Here is a 21,982-nt window from a genome sequence, read left to right as displayed (position 1 = left end):
ATAAGAATAATGGGTTTATATAAGTTATAAGAGCTAATACAAAGCCTGAGCTAATGGGCAAATCAGAGTATTACTTATGGAGACCTCTGTGTGGTTTTCTTTGGGATGTACCAGCTGTGGGAACTGGGCAGGACTGAAACCTCAAGGCAGATCTCTGTCAGCTCAAGGACAGCCTGATCTACAGCGTGAGTTCCAGGACAAAATATATAGAAACCCTGTCTCAAAAGCCAAAAATTAAAAATAAACAAAATAGAGTTTAAAATAAAGCCATGGAAAGATGGAAAACACACAGAGAATCTGGATACTGTATGTTATTATGCTCTCTTTGAATTGTTTGAATGCTGAGGAAGGAACAATAGCTGTTAAAAGATATTTGCTTATAAATGCTGCTGAATTAATCCAAAATAGGGATTTTGAAAATATCTGGAGTTCAAAATTGAAGTCAGAATGTATGTTACTTTATAGAAGACATTTTGCTTTTGTTTCCACAGGAAATGAGAGGCTTTGGATTCATTCTGAGTTAAGAAAAATCAGCTTTGATCAAGGAAAACTACCTGAGAAATCTCCACTAGGAACAGATGGCACAGATGTCTGAGTTCTGTGTCCAGAACAGATTTAAGACTGCTTCCTGAGATGATCAAGAATCACAGGACATTACAGTAAGGACTTGTTCATCATTCTAAATATTCTTTATGTCTCCATAAGATTATCAGTACACCCAAACAGCAGGAAGTAGCCTGGAATACTACACCACATTCCCAAAATATGGACTATGTGGTGTGGGAGAATTCTGTATTCTTTCAATGATGTTTTAAATAAATGCTTATGGACCAGTAGCCAGGCAGGAAGTATAGGCAGGACAACTAGACAGGAAGTAGAGGCAGAGCAATGAAGGGCCTGATGGTTTTAGTGCAGAATTCTTCCATAACTTCCAAGAACTAATAGCTATACTCTTGAAAATGTTCCACATAATAGAAACAGAAGGAACATTTCCACACTCTTTTTATGAGGCCACAGTTATCCAGATACCAAAACCAAGCAAAGACTAAACCAAGAAAGGGAATTACAGACTAGTCTCATTCATGGACATATATGCAAAAATACTCAATAAACTACTGGCAAACCAAAACCAAGAACACATCAGAAAAATCATTCCAGAGATGCAGGGATGGCTCAACATACAATAATCTACCAACATAATCCACCAGATATAGATTCATGGCAATCATCATCAAAATCCCAACACAATTCTTCACAGACTTTGAAAGAACAATAATCAACTTCATATGGAAAAACAAAAACCAAGGACAGAAAAAAAATTTCTTGAACCATAAAGGACCTTCCAGAGGCATCATCATTCCTGACCTCAAGCTCTATTACACAGCTACAGTAATGAAATCAGCTTGGTATTGGCATAAAGACAGAAACGTTGACCAAGGGAATCGAATAAAAGACCTGGATATTATTCTACACACCTATGAACACCTGATTTTTGACAAAGAAGCTAAAATTATACAATGGAAAAAGAAAACATCTTCGACAAATGGTGCTGGCATAACTGAATGTCAACCTGTAGAAGAATGAAAATAGATCCATCTCAGGTTCCATGCACAAAACTCAAGTCCAAATGGATTAAAAACCTGAAGACAAATCGGACCACACTGAACCTGATAAAAGAGAAAGTGGGAAGTAGCCTTCATTGCATGAGCACAGGAGACCATTTCCTAAACATAACCTCAGTAGCACAGTCATCGAGAGCAACAATAAATGAATGGGATCTCCTGAGACTGAGAAGCTTCTGTAAAGAAAAGGACACAGTCAATAAGATTTAAAAAAAACAGACAGCCTACTGAATGGCAAAAGATCTTTACTATCTCCATAACAGATAGAGAACTGATCTCCAAAATATATGAAGAACTAAAGAAATTAGACATAAAAATTCTAAATAACCCAACTAAAAAACGCTGTACTGCACTAAACATAGAATTCTCTACCAAAGAACCTCAAATGAACAAAAAAGACACTTAAGGAAATGTCCAAAATTCTTAACCATCAGGGAAATACAAATAAAAACAGCTGTGGGATGCCATCTTATACCAGTCAGAATGAGTAAGGTCAAAAACACCAATGATAGATTATTCTGTAAAGGTTGTGAACTGAGGGGAACACTCATCCATTGTGGGTGGGAATATAAACTTGTACAACTACTTTGGAAATCAGTATGGCAGTTTCTCAGAAAGTTGGGAATCAACCAACCTCAGGACTGAAAAATACCACCAACCCTTGGACATATACCCAAGAGATGCTCAATCATACTACAAAGACATTTGTTCAACTATGTTCATAGCAGCATTATTTGTAATAGCCAGAACCTGGAAAGAAACTAGATGTCTCCCAACAGAAAAATGGAAAAGAAAATGTGACACATTTACACATTGGAGAAGTACTCAGCAGGGAAAAATGACATATTGAAATATGCATGTAAACGTATGAGACTAGAAAAAAAAAAACATCCTGAGTGAGGTAACCCAGATCCAGAGAGATGAATGTGGCAGTACTCACTCATAAGTGGATCCTAGCTGTAAAGCAAGGATATTGAGCCTATAGTTGATGTTTAGAGTTGCCAAGTAACAAGGTGAACCCTAAGAAACACATATATAGAACAACCTGGAAAGGGGAAATAGACAAAATCGCCTACAAAATTGGGAGCATGGGGGTAGGCAAGTAGGGAGGGTAGAAGGTGAAGATGAAGGGAAAGGGAAGGGGGAAGGACTACTTCAGAGAACAGGATGGTTGAGATGGAGGAAGAGCAGATGAGAGCAAGGAAAGAGATATTTAGATTGGGGAGCCATTTTGGTGCTAGCAATAAACCTGGCACTGGAGAAATTCCCAGGAATCCATAAGGATGACCACAGTTAAGACCCAAAGCAACAGAAGAGAGGGTGCCTGAACTGGACTTTCCCTGTAGTCAGACTGAAGAATATCTTAAATACCATCACTGAATCTCCATTCAGTAATAGGTGGGAACATAGCCAGAGACCTGCATTGGAGCACTGGACTGAGCTCCCTAAGAGTGGGAGGAGTGAGACTATGAGCAAAGAGGTCAAGACTTCAATGGGCACACCCACTGAAATAGTTTACCTGAGTTAAAGGGAGCTCACCACTCCAGCCAGACAGGGAAAGAAATACCTAAGGTCTAAACTAGTCCTTCTGAATGGTGGTGACAGTGGTATGGCTGGAGCAGACTGTGGGACACTAGCAGTCATGGAAACTGCCAAGAGGTCTTGTCCCTGGAAGGCAGAGGTCAGAAAGGCAGGGCTACAATATGAGACCCCATTTTCAGTTGGCTTTCCACTGCCTCCTCTGCTTTCCAGCAAAGTATTTACCAGAGGCTCAGATTAGTGCCCTTGCAAACCGCTTTGTGAATATATTGACTGTCAGGCTTAATCCTCTTTCAAAGTAACAAAGAAAGAAGAGGCAAACTATAGTGATTTACAGACTGTTTTCTTTACACAATGAGATGTTTCCCAAACAAGTAGATGGTGGTCTTGTGTTTCAAGAGTTCCAAGCCTCTGGGCAGAGTGAGCTCAGTAAAGGAAGAGCAAGTGGCAGTGATGCCAGCTTCCCCTCCTGCCTCTCAACATGACTGAAGAGCCTACTGAGAACAAGTCGCCTGGATGCTCTGGCAGTGATCAACTGTGCACACATGATGTCACTACAGCCACACCCATCAGCAGCAACCTCACCATCCACATCACACTCCTGCCCCAACCAACCTTGCCTATGCTCATGGGGCCCTGAATCTGATACCATGTGATCACATAGATCCACAAGAAACTGATCCATTGAGCATGCTCAATAATCCCAATGTCCTGACATCTTACAACCAGAAACTCCAGGAAATGACACAACTGTATTGCTTAACAATACTTGTGCTCTGTGGGGCAAGGTAGGCGCTGAGTGTTTTAAAAACATTCCTCTATTCTTCTAAAAAACATATACTTTCTCTAACTTTACAAATGATCAAACAAATTCTTTCCTGTGTTAAGTTATTAAATTTACCTTCTCTCTTCCAGCATGAGGCATGCCCACAAACATGGCAAGAGTCCCGTGCTTTGATCTGCCTTTTTGTGTGCTTTTGGCTAGACTTCAGAATTTAAATAAAAATATTTAAATTATTAGTTATGGATCTATAAGAGAGTACATTATTCTCCAATATTAGACTTGTTTAAACTATATATAAAAACTCAAAGGATGATCTCAAAAAGCACCTGTGCACAAGAATTCCTACACAGAAGCAAAGTCTGCAGAGGCTGATTAAAACGGTGAAGAGTGTTGCATGTCATAGACCCAGAGGCTAATTCCTATTATTGCGGGCAATCTTTAGCCCCTTTAGAGCCATTCTTTGTCCACCTCTATGTCATGTCTAACAAAAGCTTGATTCTCCACCAAAGGAGGGGCTGAAAATTTTACCAGATAGCAACAGAGTCCAGTAGCTGAGATCCCACCACTTTACTCTACCCTACCTTTGTAATGTTTCCAACATTGTGTTTGAAAATAATTGCAGAGCATTGTAGTTAAAGTAGTTACAGATCATGCCTATTGGCAGATGTTAGACACTAGACTGTGCCATATTCCATGCAGGGGATACACAATGTTCCTTCTGATTGTATTGGTAATAGGCAGAAATATTGTAAATTATAGTCAGAAGCAATGATCAGCATTTTCCTTCCGCTGGCATTGCTGTAGCCCATGACTTCTGGTTCTGGCTCTGGTGGAGTTCTGGGAAAGACGGCATCAATTACTAGAAGGAGAAGCGATGTGTCATGACCATGACTCCTTTCTTAAAGATCTTCTCCTAAAACCCACAAGCCATGATTAGTTCACATGTGTCCTTGCCAAATTAAAGCTATCTTCCTTCTCTCACAGGATCTGCAGATCAGCACCGTTAAAGAGAAAAGCCTGACATGCAGTGAAGTTAAGACTTGTTTATCCTTTGTGTATTCTAGTTTGAAAAAAGTTATGAGAAGTCGGGATCACTTGACAAGGTAACACATGGAAATAGCAAATATCTAATGCTTTCTGAGAGTTTTCTAGTGGAAGTGTTAAACACAAGACATTACCTGTGTAACTACATATTCATTGATGAAAGGGTGATCAACTGCAAGTCATGGGTCTCTGTTAACAGATAAGGTAATCATCTCAAAAAAAACGGCTGGAACTGTGTTTGCTGACACCATCCCCAAATCCCTATGAATGACTGGTCTCTGCTTTCCCATGCTTCCCTGAGTTAGCCTGGGTTCCCACACAGCCTTCCATCCACATCAAATCACTAGATGCCAGGGCAAATATGTTAGCCACTTATCCTGAGTTCTAATGGGTTTTACAAACTAATTCCCTAGTAATACTACATTATAGGATTAACAGAAAGGTTATGCTGATCATGTGGAATACGGTGAGAGAGGATGCGAAAGAGGAGGGAATGTCAACATCTATAGCTGAGGTTCTCTGGGCCTACCCAACACATACTGGCCCTTGGTATAAGTGAAACCACACAGGAAACCTACACAGAAACAGGTTTAAGATCTTGTCTTCTTACCTTGAGTAGCAAGAGACATCGAGACCTTATTTTTATTTTACGCGTACCAGCTAATAATATAATTGTACTTCCTTCTACCTCTTCTTAAAATATACATCGACAAGAGTTAATATACCATAACATCCTGTTTAAAAAATTCAGAAGTTTTGTCAGTATGAAATAAAAATTTTAATAAAATAAACTGTTAAAACTTAGAACACACTAAAGATGCAAAAACTAATATTTTAAATGCTATTCCATTGAAAAGTTAGTTACCAAGTAATTAGTTCTTTTAATTTTTTTTGTTAGTTAATCAAACACTTTTTTTTGAATGTGTCTATGGAATAAATTATGTGTTTGTATATATGTATATTATAATAAGTATAATATCCCATAAACATCTTATTTTCTTATCTTTTTATTTCATCTAATAGCTGGGAGTTTGATGTTCTGTTTGGTGCCCATGGTGGAGACTGATGAAATGAAGCTGGTGCAGACCAGAGTCATTCTCAGCCACATTGCCACCAAATGTGCCCTCCATGAGAAGAACATGAAGGAGAGAGGTATGGATGAAATATTTAGTCTGGGAAATAGTTACGTCATGACTTGAGTGAAGAGAACCATGGCAAAGGACTCATGAGACAATGCCTGGGTGTTTGGGCATGCATACACTGACATCAGTTAAGAAGAATGCTATGGAATTGAGGGCAGAATAGGAGGGGTTGTGGGTGTCCTGTAGAATAGGAGATGGTGGAGTCCGGTTTCCTTTTTATTAATCTTCAGAGGAAACATTCTAGCCAATAGCTTTGGATAGATGGACCCAAAAGGCAGTAAAGAGAAGGATCCAAATAACTTCTCTTCCAGTTCTGACAATTACAGTCATGACCCTAGCTTACCATGTGAATCTACATGCAGTCAGGCTGATTGTGGCTCACAGAGTCTGGTACAGAGATACCAGGGTTGCATGAAGCTTTTTTGGGGAAGGCTGTTCAGAGCTGTCAAGACTGATCATGTGGTCTCCTCTTTCCTGTGATAGACCACGCCATTCAAACTGAATATTCTGTGGAAGTGTAGGGTTTTTCTCAGAATGTTAAACATGGAGTCACCAATAACACAGCAGTTACATTACTAGATAAATACGCAAGAGAAATAAAAATACATTCCTGGGATGTTCATAGATGCATTAGGTATAATGTACAATAAATAGAAAATGAGCCAGACATTAACAGAATGGAAGAAGAGATCAGCCTTGCTTGCTAGCCCTTTAGGGCATTCAAATGGGAATGTGACTGGAGGTGGTGGTATTTGCCTTTATCTTAGCACTCGGTGACAAAAGGAGGAGAATTCTGTGAATTTAAGGCCAGTGTGTCTACATAGTACATATACAGGTCAGATCAAGCTACATAAAGAGACCCTGTCTCAATACAAATTGTAAAAGGATTGCTAACCTGCAAGTAAAAATCTATTATTACTGCCTCTACAGCTCTATCAGAGGGGAACCTGATTTACCACAGCCTTTTATTGTTTTCGACTGTAAAATCTGAGGCAGGAGGGTTCTGGCAGAATATCTGTCTGTTTTCACCATTGACATGTATACTGAAGATATGATGGGTTTGGATTACTCAGTTCTCCATCAACCTTACATTCCCCAACTGAGAAAGAGGCTAGCCTTGCCAAGGCCAAGGACAAAGCTAGGAACCATTATTTGCCTGCTTATGAGAAGGTGAGTGCAAGTGGTTCGACCTTTCGAGCATTCTGAGGTCATTGGAGCAGCTAACACTGCTGCACCAAAAGTGTGTCACGCAAGTGTTAAGTATTAAACACTTATTTGTCACTGTGCTATGAAGTTTACAATCAAGACATCGTAGATTGGAGTCTGACCAATCTTACTCATGGATTCATCTATGCCTGCTTTCTTTCTGGATCTACAATGGCAGGCTGGACTGCTATATCTCCGGTGTGCCCTTTAGGGAGCAGAAATGCCATCCATGAACACTTAGGGTGTAGGATCTATTCCCCTCTCTAGAGTCCTTCTTACAAACAGCATCGTGCTGAGGGCTAGGGTACTTACCTTCTTGATTTGGGGGACACAGAGATCCTCAGTCACAACAGAGGCAACAGGAAATGATTTGGGTGCCTTGGATCACCTCCGACTCTCTCTCTTGGCCCTTGGGATCTGACAGATTAGGATTCATCCCGTGAAGAGATGCTTTCTATTCATTACAGCTTGTCCCCTATACTGTGAAAACAGAAATCCCCTTGAGATCAGTAAAACACATAAATTACAGTATCAGTTAGATCTTTTACCAAGCAGTCATTCGCATTTCTGTATGTACAGATAATCTGATATTTATTTGATGACATTATTTTTAATTTGGTAGTAATATAACATTTTTCTTATTCTTCAAGACTTTAACCTTGAAGGATTATTTTAGCAAATATATGTTACTCCAATTTTTAATAAAAACTTTCATGCATCTAGGTTGAGAGAGGCATGGTGATGCAAGCCTGAAAGCCTGGTGCCCAAGACATAAAAGCAGAAGCATCAGTCGGTTAAAGACTATGTTAAGTAAACAGTGAGTTTGAGGCCAGGCTGGGCTACATGAAACACTGTCTCCAAAATAGAAAGAGAGGAGGAAAAAGGAAGGAAGGAAGAAAATAAGGAAGGAAGAATGAAAGGAAGGAAGAAAGAAAGCAGAGTGTGCGGGAAGGACTAAGAAAGGAAGAAAGGAACGAGGAACAAAGGCCAGTTAGATTAAAGAATGCAGGCCAATTAAAGAATGCTGAGCCAATCGAAGGCCTGCTGCTATGCCCAGAGACTGCTGACTAATGGACACGTGACCAGAGATGTCACTGAAAGAAGAACAACACAGAAGAATTGACCACCTGAGCCAATGGGACCTTGGGATGGGATATGAGAGGGTTGCCCATACCCTCAATAAAGGAGTTGGCTTTTCGTGGTCACCAGACTTCCAGAGTCTATGTGGTTGACTCCATGCCTTCTCGCCCCCTCCCACAAAGTGGTTTCTCTGCTGGGTTGCCTCAACACAGGTTGATTTTGGCTCAATTTTCCTTCAAAAATCTCTCCCTCCTCCTCCCCTTCATCTGTTCACAGGGGGCTCTCAGGGGCTCACCATCTCATCTTGTCCTGGTTCAGGAGAAGAAGCCCAGGCAGCATCAGCCCACCCTGTCCTCCCTGGTCCCTGTGAGAAGAGGAAATTTAGTCCCAGTCAGCCTCACAGAAAGTCCTATCTCTGAGTATCTTCAGCTCCATTGCCCAGACTAGTCACGTGACTGTTGTTGAGCCAATCACTGTGTCCCAGATAGTGCGATGTTCTGATTGGCCAGGCCTGAGTCATAAGACCACCCAGACTGTAGATGAAATTAATTTGTTTCCAACCACAGACATTGAGAGTAAAGGCAAAGCAAGTGACATGGAAAGGGACAGGAAAAAGGGACAGGAAAAGATAACTGTATCAGATGTGGCTGCAAGCCAGCTCCCTTTTAAAGAAGGAAATGGTCACAGGACACCAGTCACAGGGACAGAAGGGTAGGTTAAGTCAAAATGTCTTTTTTACCAACTCCACTAGGTGACTGACCCAAACCTCTCTGCCAAGAGAAAACTTATAATTTCTGTCTTTGTTTTTAGAATTTTAACTTCTCAAGTATGAAGGTCGCAGAATAACTGATACTCAACTCTCACCTGCCATGTGGGTCCCAGGGATCAAACTCAGGACTTCCCTCTTGGCAACAACCATATACACCTGGGGAGACCAGCGGCTCTAACGTGTGCAGGGTTTGAATTCAGGCCACAGTTATCAGTTTTGTTCTCTAGCTAACCCAGGGAGAGTTCTTAGTGACCACACTTGATTTAAGAACTACAGTGAGAGGGCCTTCTGTGGGGTGAGCTGGCTTCGGGCCGTGGCAGGGTCCCGGCGAGGAGGAGCTTGGGTGTTCCCCGACCCCATAGACGCCCAGGTCGCCCTGCAGTGCTGGCTACCCCCTCCCGCCTGCCATCCCGGCTCCCATCCAGCAGGGGCCCTGACTTCTAGCAGAGGACCATCGGTGGGGTGAGTTTCCTTCGTGCCGTGGCAGGGTCCCGGTGAGGAGGAGCTTGGGTGTTCCCCGACCCCATAGACGCCCAGGTCGCCCTGCAGTGCTGGCTACCCCCTCCAGCCTGCCATCCCAGCTCCCATCCAGGTACGAATTCTTATATTTCTCCCTTCCCCCTGGGGCCATAAAATTTCCCCAGCTCAGCTGCCTTGCAAGCTGGGCCTGGGCTGTAGGCGCAGCCCGGCTCGAGGCAGTTCCTGGGTCTTAAAGGCCTCCCTGAGGACAGGTGGACCAGGTACCAGCTCAGCCACATTCCTGACCAGCAGGGGCCCTGACTTCTAGCAGAGGGCCATCGGAGGGGTGAGTTTGCTTCGGGCCTTGACAGGGTCCTGGTGAGGAAGAGCTTTGGCGTTCCCTGACCCCACAGTCGCCCAGGTCGCCCTGCAGTGCTGGCTACCCACTCCCGCCTGCCATCCCAGCTCCCATCCAGGTACGAATTCCTATATTTCTCCCTTCCCCCTGGGGCCATAAAATTTTCCCCAGCTCAGCTGCCTTACAAGCTGCGCCTGCATTGTAAGCGCATCCAGGAAAGAGGGAGTGCCTGTGCTTCAATAGCCTGCCTGAGGAAAGGCGGGCATTCTGTCAGTGAAGTCCCTGCCCAAGAAAGGAACCTGACCCGGTAACAAAGTTCCAATAGAGAACATTTGAAGTAAGAGATGGGCAGACGCCAAAGCAAGACCTCATCCAACAATCTGAAAAACAACATGAAAACACCAGATCCCAAGGACCCTACAACAGAAGGGCTTGAACACCTTAACCCAGAAGAAGTGGAAAAAAGTGCCATTATGAAAGCAATAGAGTCCCTTAAACAGGATATGAATAACTCCCTTAAAGAATTGGATGAGAAATATAACAAAAAGTTTGAAGAAATGAGTATAGAAATTGATGAGAAATATAACAAAAAGTTTGAAGAAATAAGTAAATCCGTGAATGAGACCCTGAGAAACCAAGAAAAAACAATCAAACAAGTAAAGGAAACAGTGCAAGAATTGAAAACTGAAATGGAGGCAATGAAGAAAACACAAACGGAGAACCGGCTGGATATGGAAAACCTAGGTAAACGAACGGAGACTACAGAATCAAGCATAACCAATAGAATACAAGAGATAGAAGAACGAATCTCGGAATCTGAAGATACCATAGAGAAAATAAATGCTCTGGTCAAAGAAAACGGCAAATCCAACAAATTCTCTTCACAAAACATTCAGGAAATCTGGGACACAATAAAAAAACCAAATCTAAGAATAATAGGGATTGAAGAAGGAGAAGAACTGCAGATCAAAGGCCCAGAAAATATATTCAACAAAATTATAGAAGAAAACTTTCCCAACCTAAAGAACGATATTCCTATGAAGGTTCAAGAAGCATACAGAACACCGAATAGACTGGATCAGAAAAAAACATCCCCTCGCCATATAATAATCAAAACACAAACCATAAATATTAAAGAAAAAATTTTGAGAGCTGCAAAGGAAAAAGGTCAAGTAACTTATAAAGGTAAACCTATCAGGCTTACACCGGATTTCTCTATGGAAACCATGAAAGCCAGAAGATCCTGGATAGAGGTACTGCAGAAACTAAGAGACCATGGATGCAAACCCAGACTACTATACCCAGCCAAGCTATTGTTCACTATCAACGGAGAAAACAAAATATTCCAGGATAAAAACAAATTTAAACAATACGTAGCTACTAACCCAGCCTTACAGAGAATATTAGAAGGAAAATCACTACCGAAGGAATCCAACATTCCCAACACGGCCTACAATAACTCGAACATCTAGCGACCATTCACAAGCACAAATCAAAGAAGAAAAACACATACACTCTACTACCCAAAAAAAAAAATGACCGGAGTCAACAACCACTGGTCATTAATATCACTTAATATCAATGGACTCAATTCACCTATAAAGAGGCACAGACTTAGAGATTGGATACGAAAACAGGATCCAACATTCTGCTGTTTACAAGAAACACACCTCAACCACAAAGACAGACACCTACTCAGAGTAAAGGGTTGGGAAAAGGTTTTCCAAGCAAATGGACCTAAGAAACAAGCGGGCGTGGCCATTCTAATATCTAACAAAATTGACTTCAAACTAAAATCAATCAGAAGAAATGGAGATGGACATTTCATACTCATAACTGGAACAATTCATCAGGAGGAAGTCTCAATCCTGAATATCTATGCTCCTAATATAAGGGCACCCACATATGTAAAAGAAACTCTTCTAGAACTCAAGGCAGTCATCAAACCACACACACTAATAGTAGGAGACTTCAACACTTCTCTCTCACCAATGGACAGGTCAATCAGACAGAAACCAAACAGAGAATTGAGAGATCTATTGGAGGTATTGAATCAAATGGACTTAACAGACATCTATAGAACACTCCACCCAAATAGGAAAGAATACACCTTTTTCTCTGCAGCTCATGGAACCTTCTCGAAAATTGACCACATACTCGGTAACAAAGCAAACTTCCACAGATACAAAAAAATATTAGTAACTACCTGTGTCTTGTCAGATCACCATGGACTAAAATTAGAATTCAACAACAATGCTCCCCCCAGGAAACCAACAAACTCATGGAAACTGAACAGTCAACTACTAAATCACCCCTGGGTCAAGGAAGAAATAAAGAAATAAATTAAACTCTTCCTTGAATTTAATGAAAACAAAGACACAACATACTCAAACCTATGGGACACTATGAAAGCAGTGCTAAGAGGAAAGTTCATAGCACTAAGTGCCCAATTAAAGAAAGCGGAGAAAGCACACATTGGAGACTTAACAGCACACTTGAAAGATCTAGAAAAAAAAGAAGCTGATTCACCCAGGAGGTCTAGAAGACTGGAAATAATCAAACTGAGGGCTGAAATCAACAAAATAGAAACAGAGAAAACAATCCAAAGAATCAATGAATCAAAAAGCTGGTTCTTGGAGAAAATCAACAAGATTGACAAACCCCTATTCAAATTAATCAAACGGCAGAGAGAGAACATGCAAATTAATAAGATCAGAAATGAAAAGGGGGACATAACCACAGACACAGAGGAAATTCAGAGAAGCATTAGATCTTACTATGAAAGTTTATATGCCGCAAAGTTGGAAAATGTAAAAGAAATGGACATTTTTTTAGATAAGTACCATATACCAAAGTTTAACCAAGAACAGGTGAACAATCTAAATAGACCTGTTAGTCGCGAAGAATTAGAAGCTGTTATCAAAAATCTCCCTACCAAAAAAAGCCCAGGACCAGATGGTTTCAATGCAGAATTCTACCAGAACTTCCAGGAAGAGCTAATACCTATACTCCTTAATGTATTCCACAATATAGAATCAGAAGAGTCATTGCCTAACTCCTTTTATGAAGCTACAGTTACCCTAATACCAAAACCACACAAAGACACAACCAAGAAAGAGAATTACAGGCCAATCTCACTCATGAACATCGACGCAAAAATTCTCAATAAAATACTGGCAAACCGAATCCAAGAGCACATTAGAAAAATTATCCATTATGATCAAGTCAGCTTCATTCCAGAGATGCAGGGCTGGTTCAACATTCGCAAATCTATCAATGTAATCCATCATATAAATAAACTGAAAGAAAAAAACATATGATCATCTCACTAGATGCTGAAAAAGCATTTGACAAAATTCAACACCCATTTATGATAAAGGTGTTGGAGAGACTGGGGATACAAGGATCATACCTAAATATAATAAAAGCAATATACAGCAAGCCGACAGCTAACATCAAACTGAATGGAGAGAAACTCAAAGCCTTTCCACTAAAATCAGGAACGCGACAAGGCTGTCCACTCTCTCCATACCTCTTCAATATAGTGCTTGAAGTTCTAGCAATAGCAATAAGACAACATAAGGAGATCAAGGGCATTTGTATTGGAAAGGATGAAGTTAAACTTTCGTTATTTGCTGACGATATGATAGTTTACATAAGTGACCCCAAAAACTCTACCAAAGAACTCCTACAGTTGATAAACACCTTTAGTAACGTGGCAGGATACAAGATCAACTCCAAAAAATCAGTGGCCCTCCTATACACAAAGGATAAAGAAGCAGAGAGGGAAATCAGAGAAGCATCACCTTTCATGATAGCCACAAATAGCATAAAATATCTTGGGGTTACTCTAACCAAGGAAGTGAAAGACCTATTTGACAAAAACTTTAAGTCTTTGAAGAAAGAAATTGAGGAGAATACCAGAAAATGGAAAGACCTCCCCTGCTCTTGGATTGGGAGAATCAACATAGTAAAAATGGCAATTCTACCAAAAGCAATCTATAGATTCAATGCAATCCCCATCAAAATCCCATCAAACTTCTTCACAGACCTTGAGAGAACAATAATCAAGTTTATATGGCAAAACAAAAAACCCAGAATAGCCAAAACAATCTTATACAATAAAAGAACTTCTGGAGGCATTACCATCCCTGACTTCAAACTCTATTATAGAGCTACAGTATTGAAAACAGCTTGGTATTGGCATAAGAACAGAGAAGTCGACCTATGGAATCGAATAGAAGACCCAGATATTAACCCACAAACTTATGAACACCTAATTTTCGACAAGGGAGCTAAAGGTATACAATGGAAGAAGGAAAGCATCTTTAACAAATGGTGCTGGCATAACTGGATGTCAACCTGTAAAAAAATGAAAGTAGATCCATATCTATCACCATGCACAAAACTCAGGTCCAAATGGATTAAAGACATTAACATTAATCCGTCCACTTTGAACCTGATAGAAGAGAAAGTGGGAAGTAGTCTACAAGATATAGGCACAGGAGGCCTCTTCCTAAGTAGGACCCCAGCAGCCCAGACAATAAGAGAAACAATGAATAAATGGGATCTACTGAAACTGAGAAGCTTCTGTAAAGCAAAGGACACTGTCAGTAGGACAAAAAGGCTGCCTTCTGACTGGGAGAAGATCTTCACCAACCCCTCATCAGACAAAGGTCTGATCTCCAGAATATACAAAGAACTCAAGAAACTAGACACTTAAACTCTAATTAACCCAATTAAAAAATGGGGTACTGAACTGAACAGAGAATTCACAACAGATGAACTTCGAATGGCCAGAAGACACTTAAGGTCATGCTCAACCTCCTTAGCGATCAGGGAAATGCAAATCAAAACCACTTTGAGATACCATCTTACACCTGTCAGAATAGCTAAAGTCAAAAACACCAATGATAGCCTATGCTGGAGAGGATGTGGAACGAGGGGAACACTCATCCATTGTTGGTGGGAATGCAAACTCGTGCAGCCACTGTGGAAATCAGTGTGGCGGTTTCTCAGGAAACTGGGAGTCAACCTCCCTCAGGACCCAGCAATTCCACTCTTGGGAATATACCCTAGAGATTCCCTAACATACTACAAAAGCATTTGTTCTACTATGTTCATAGCAGCACTATTTGTAATAGCCAGAACCTGGAAACAGCCTAGGTGCCCCTCAATAGAAGAATGGTTAAAAAAGGTGTGGAACATATACACATTAGAGTTTTACTCAGCAGTAAAAAACAATGACATCTTGAATTTTGCATGCAAATGGATGGAAATAGAAAACGCTTTACTGAGTGAGGTAAGCCAGACCCAAAAAGAGGAACACGGTATGTATTCACTCATAAGTGGATTCTAACCATAATTAAAGGTCTTTGAGCCTATTATTTGTGATCCTAGAGAAGCTAATTAAGAAGATGAACCTGATGAAGATTATTTAGCTATCCACCAGGAGGTAGGAAATAGACAAGAGTCCCAGGTAACCTCGGGTGCATGGGGGGGTGGGAGGGTCGATGGAAGGGGAGAGGATTAGAGAGAAGGGAGTAGGGGAGGAACGGGGAAAGCTCGGTGGCCTGGGATGAAGGGGGAGGGAGGAAGGATGAATATGGGATCAGGGAAGAATGTATTTCAACTAAGGGAGTCATTTTAGGGTTTACAGGAGACTTGATTATATATGGGATCCCAGGTCCAAGGAGAGATCCCCCAGATTGTTCTCTGGACAGAGGAGAGGGTGCCTGAATCGGCCGTGGCCCATAACCATACTGATGTATATTTTGCTTATCACCATAGATCCTTCATCTGGCGAAGGACGGCGATACAGTCGGAGACCGACATTGGAGCACCGGACTGAGCCCCCCGAGGTCCAAATGAGGAGCAGAAGGAGGAAGAACATGAAAAACGAAATCAGTACTGCAAGGGATGCTATCACCCACTGATACAAGGGAATGGATCTAATGTGAGTTTACCAAGGCCAGTTGGACTGGGACTGAACAAAGAGGTGATCTAACCAGATTGTCTGAATGTGGCCAGATTCTCTGACTGTGGCTGGCCCGACGTCTTTCTGAAAAGCCATTGACTATGATACTGGGACCTGTTTCCTCTGCATATACTGGATTTTGGGGATCCAGTCTGTTTGGATACTTACCTTCCTGGACCTGGAGGGAGGGAGAAGGAACTGGAACTTCCCACAGGGCAGGAAACCCTGACTGCCCTAAGGGACGAAGAGGGAGGAGGAGAGGGAGTGGGGGGAGTGGGAGGGGTTGGGAAGAGGGGCGGAAATGGAAACTTTTATAATTTAATAAAATTTACTTTTTAAAAAAAAGAACTACAGTTTTCATTTGATAAAATCTCTGGTAAAGATTGGAGGTTTGTGAGATCAGATCTGTGAAGAACTAAAAGGAATAGATGTTAATGCCAGGATGAGTACGCTAAAGCACAGAACATAAGTGAAGATACACTTAATGAACTCATCTCCCAAGGCAGGAGGAAAAATGGCAGCAGCCATTTCTAAGGTCAGCTGAGCATGGAATAAAAAGCAATCCAGATTAATTGAACCATTAGGTACTCAAACATGAAATAAATTTTTGTTCAACCACGGCCTAATTTTAATCTCTAATTGTGAGGCTCCTCTGGGCAGGAGAATAATGCGGTCTTCATCTTTGGGTGGCAGAATTGATGGAGATCACAAAACTGCTGGGAGCAGGACTCTAAGAAACATCTTCTCTAGCCTTTGAGACTTTATCTATGGCTAAAAGTGGCTCCAGAGGCTCTTCCATTCCATTCCAGAGGCTCCAGAATGCCCACCATTAGGAGTATTTGGGCTGTGAGTACCAGACAGCTGACCTCAGTGATTGAAATGAATGGGGTGTGCAATGGTTGCTTTTCTTATAAAACAAAACTCTGAAGGAGGCCCCTGATGGTGCTGATGTACAGCTCATAGTTTTGGCTTTTTCTTCATAACTTGCAAGATGGCTACTACAATAGCAGGTGCCCTCACCATCTTCCATTAGAAGTAAGCAGGGAGGTGGTTCTGTGAAAGCTTGCAGACCCAAGTTCGAGTCCTCAAAGCCATGTAATGCTGAATCATTGGTTTGCACATCTGTGATCCCAGCACTCCTATAGCAAGATGGGAGGTTGAGACTGGACAGTTCCCAGGAGCTCACAGACTACTAGCCTGCAAATTCAGTGGCCGTGAAACCCTGTCTCCAACAGGTGGAGGACAAGGACCAACACCTAAAGATGACCTTGGACCTCCATGTGTATGCTGTGTCACACATAGCCCTGTCTGTATTCACACATATTACACACACACACACACACACACACACACACACACACACACACACACCTTCCCTCTATATATGCCTCTCTGTCTCTCTCTCTTATACATATACAGACATGCACACAGAGATACACACAGACACTCACAGACACACACACAGGCACACACACACTACTAAGAAGCAAAGAAGTAGAGAGAGGAAATAGGAAGAGGTAACATACAATCAGGAAACTTCATGCCTGTTTGATGTAAGCATAGGTTTTTCTGGTCACCTCCATCTGCAATGTGACTAAGGGGAAGGTGTGAGAGTGAGGTTGTACCAGTTCAACCCACAGAAGTTGCATCATCTTTTCCAATACCCACCTGTGAACAAGGTATAGACAGGCTTTTTCCTTAGCTAATGCTCTCATTCCAAAAATATCTAGACTATTTCTCTATCTCAATTTACATTTTCCCAGCCAATTAACCACTTGCCAGTTTTCTCCAGAGGAAGAGTTGGTCATAGAAGGAGATTTACTTACCATTCATGCTATTATTTTATACAATAGCTTAATTCATAATCCTATTTTACCATTCTCTGTGTGTAAATTCTGAAGAACAAACCCGGGTCATCAGGCTTGGTGGTGAACACCTTTACCTGATGTGCCATCCCGCTGACCTGAAAGTTTTATTGGACTGGTTAACGTAAAGGCTGGTGTATTCCCCTTTGGCAACATGTAGGCCTAGTCTGGAGGCTGCAGTTCCAGCATGATACTGGTGTCCTCTAATCTCCCTAGCACCAAGGTCACATTGAAGGCAGAAGGGATTAGTGTGGTGTCCTTAAAGGGTGGCAACAACAGTGGGTGAATTCCTCAAAGAAGGGGCTTGGACACCCAGGTTTTCCTGCTTCCCTAGTCTCCTCCCTGGGCTCCCACCCCTTTGTATGATACCATTCACATTCAGGGTGTTTCTACTGCAGTTACTGTTTCACAGGCCAACAGTCTCTGGAAATAACCCAACAAACACACAAGTGTGTGCTACCCATCCTAGACACTCATGCAGTCAGGTTGAGAACCACCACTTCACAGTTCTGCCTGACAGCATGGGAAATGCTTACCCACCAAGTCATGGCGACACTGATTACCCCACGGAGGATACATCCAAAGGACTGGACATATGACCTGAAGACCTAGTAATGTGAAGACCTGGTTCTGGTGGTGAGCCTCCAGGAAGTCATGTGGTCTGGGCAGGCCAATCAACATCCCTCCACAAGCCTTTAGACACAGAGAAAAAGACAGATCTCATTTTTGGTAATCGAGGCAGATACAGGATCTGCTGGTAGCGAAACTGAATCCTTAGAAGGAAAAATAGAGGGTGGGATGTAAAAGAATTGCCTGCAGTAGAGAGCAGCTCATGACAGACCAAATTAAGGCTCCACCCGGACCAGAGTGGTGATGCAGGGAGTTTACTGTTGTTTTTCATGGATTGTTCACAGATATAGGAAGAACAAGGCCCCTTTGGGTGGCACCATTCCCTAGGTTTAGCCCTGAACTGTCTCAGAGTGAAGCAAGCTAGCAGAGATGAGTTTATTCTCTTTGCTTTTGACTGTGGGTGTGATATGACAAGCAGTTTGACTTCCTGCCTTAAAATCCCAAACTGATGGATTGTAACGTGGATTTATGAGTCAATTAAGCCCTTTCCTCCCCTGTGCTGTATTTGTTACAGCAGTAGAAACAAAACTAGAACATATGTTAAAGATCTTTACCAACCAAGCTCCCTTCTTGGGACCTGACAAACTCACCTGCTTTGTTTAAGAGCCTGGATTTTGAGGTGCTCCTGGTAAAAAGGGATTGTGCCAATAATGATAAGAGAAAAGAGAAATAAGTTCACATCTATTGACACCACTCAATCCATACTGTTGGTAAGAGGGATTTGGAATATCCTCTGTATGTGAACTAAAGAAAGCACCGTGAATGCCTTCTGCAGTCTTATTAGTGAGCTCTGGAATGACACACGTTGTGTTCAGGACAAAGATGCCAAGCACAGCTCTTTCAACTAACTCTTATTGTGAACCTGACCTTTCTAGCTACTCCAGGTTTGAAAAAGCACAGAACTGTTCCCTCCTACTCCATACTTAACACTTCTGATATTCATCCTTGTCTGTCTTCACTTAGACTACATAGACATAGAAAAGTCTGAAGTATTTGTCAACACACAGAGACTTGGTGAAGATAGCTTCTTGTAATTAAAGATGTCACATAGACTAGGTACTTGTAAAGATGGGGAAACCATGCTTATTATTTTAAAAATGAGCATGACAGGCACCAGTGAGCAGTCTTAGGAACTCAGATACAGTCATACCCTAAAAACATCAGATTGCCTGAGGGGAGAACAGGGAAGGCAATGCTGGGGAATAGGAATGTCAGACTACCTGAAGAAAGAACTGGGTGTGAGATGCCTTTCTTCTAGAAAAAAGGCAAGTGATTCTCCAGGCTGATTCCTCCATGCTACTCATTGAGATTCAAACCCAAGAAAAGTAAGTCACTGAGGCACGATGAAGAAAAGTTAATGTGGACAAATACCCACACTCAACTCTGCAGTGCTGGAGGGAGGAGAAGGAGCTCATATAATACTGACACCAAGGTCATGGAGTACCTCTCTCTACAGGAGAATGTGTTCTGCAAACAAGACCAAAATCCAGTTTCCTCATTAGTGTTGCTTCCATGAATAAACATTTTTCTAACCTTGTCTAGGTGCAGCCAGGTGGGCTTGGTTCTGGGAAGGAACGGTCCAGTTGGAGGCTGTCATCCATCTCTCCATCAGCTGTAGGCACTGGGAAGAAACGGTCCAGGTGAAGAAACTGTAACTGGAATGGAAAAAATCACTGGTTATTAATATATCTTTTTTTCAATGGATTTAATTTACGTATAAAAAGACAGAGGCTAAGTGAATGGATACAAAAGGAGGATCCAGTCTTCTGCTGTATACAAGAAACACACCTCAACCTCAAAGACACACATTACTTCAGAATAAAGGGTTTGGAAAAGATTTTCCAACAAATGGACCTAAGAAACAAGCTGGCGTAGCTACCCTACTATCTAACAAAATAGACTTCAAACTAAAATCAATCAGAAGAGTTGGAGAAAGATACTTATAAGCGATAACAGGAACAAACCACGAAGATGAAGTCTCAATCATGAACACCGATGCCCCAAATGCATTTATACTCTCACATGTAAAAGAAAAATACTTAAATTTAAATCACATATGAAACCTCACACACTAATAGTAGGAAACTTCAACACCCTACTCTCCCCAATGGACAGGTCAACCAGACAGAAATTTGACAGAGAAACAAGAGAACTAACACATATCATGACTCAAATGGATCTAACAAACATCTACAGAACATTCCACCCAAACACAAACGAATATACTTTCATCTTAGCTCCTCATGGAACCTTGTCTAAAATTGATCACATACACGGTAACAAAGCAACAGATACAAAAAATTTGGAGTAATCTCCTGTGTCTTTCCAGATCACCATGGTTTAAAATTGGAACTCAACAGAGACACTAATTTCAGAAAGCACAAAAACACATGAAACTTAAATAGTGCACTATTGAACCATCCTGGGTCAAGGAAAAAATAAAGATGGAAATTAAAGATTTCCTGGAATGCAACAAAAACAACGTCACTATACATCCAAACCTATGGGACACTATGAAAGCAATGCTAAGCGGAAAGTTCATAGCACTAAACGCCTAAGGAAAGAAAATGGAGAAAATTTCCATTAATGCCTTAATAGTATACCTGAAAGCTCTAGAAGAAAAAGAACAGACTCATCCAGGAGGAACAGAGGAGAGGAAATAATCAAATTGAGGGCTCAGATCATCAAAATAGAAACAAAGAAAACAATACAAAGAATCAATGAAACAAAGAGCTGGTTCTCTGAGAAAATCAACAAAATAGACAAACCCTTATTTAAACTAATTAAAAGGCAGAGCAAGTCCATTTGAATCAACAAAATCAGAAATGAAAAGGGGGACATAACAGCAGACACTGAGAAATTCAGAGAATCATTAGGTCATACTACAAAAACCTGTACTCCACAAAATAGGAAAATGATGTTGTAAAAGGGAAGCAGCGGGTTGCGTTCCCGCCCAAATCCTGGCTATCTTAACACCGAAATAATTACACGAAAACTGCATTCTTTTCAACTCTGCCTGGCCCCTTATTGGCTAACTCTCACAATTGATTCAACCCATTTCTAATAATCTGTCCATCACCACGAGGTCGTAGCTTACCAGGAAAGATTCAGCATGTCTGACCTGGCAGCTTCATGGTGGCAGGCTCTCTGACTCTGCCTGACTCTGCTTCTTTATCTCAGCATTCTGTTCTGTCTACTCTACCCACCTTTGCTCTGACCTATCAGACTAAGAAGTTTATTAATTAACCAATGAAAGCAATACATAGAAAGAAGATTCAACTACCTCAAAATGCAAATGAAATGGTCAGTTTTCTGGATAGGTATTACATACCAAAATTAAATCAAGACCATGTGGACAATTTAAATAGACATATAACCAACAAGGACATAGAAACTGTTATTAAAAGCCTCTAAAAAAGATACCCAGGGCCTGATGGTTTTAGTGCAGAGAATTACAAAGAAGTTTCATTCTTAAACATGTATGCAAAAATACTTTTAAAAAAGTAC

At 41.4% G+C, this 21,982-nt stretch overlaps 1 long non-coding RNA gene across 1 annotated transcript; it reads left to right on the top strand.

Moving 5' to 3' along the window:
• Window positions 1–483: 483 nt before the first annotated feature.
• Window positions 484–8,521, top strand: LOC148119065 (uncharacterized). The gene is made up of 3 exons (XR_015735396.1): window positions 484–659; window positions 4,930–5,048; window positions 6,013–8,521. It is a non-coding gene; the product is annotated as an uncharacterized LOC148119065 (long non-coding RNA).
• Window positions 8,522–21,982: the final 13,461 nt, after the last annotated feature.

The sequence above is a fragment of the Myodes glareolus genome, chromosome 18, assembly GCF_982192425.1.
Source record: "Myodes glareolus chromosome 18, mMyoGla1.1, whole genome shotgun sequence".
NCBI lineage: Eukaryota > Metazoa > Chordata > Mammalia > Rodentia > Cricetidae > Myodes > Myodes glareolus.
Note: the sequence above shows the minus strand (reverse complement) of the source record. Positions and strands in the feature narration are given on the sequence as shown.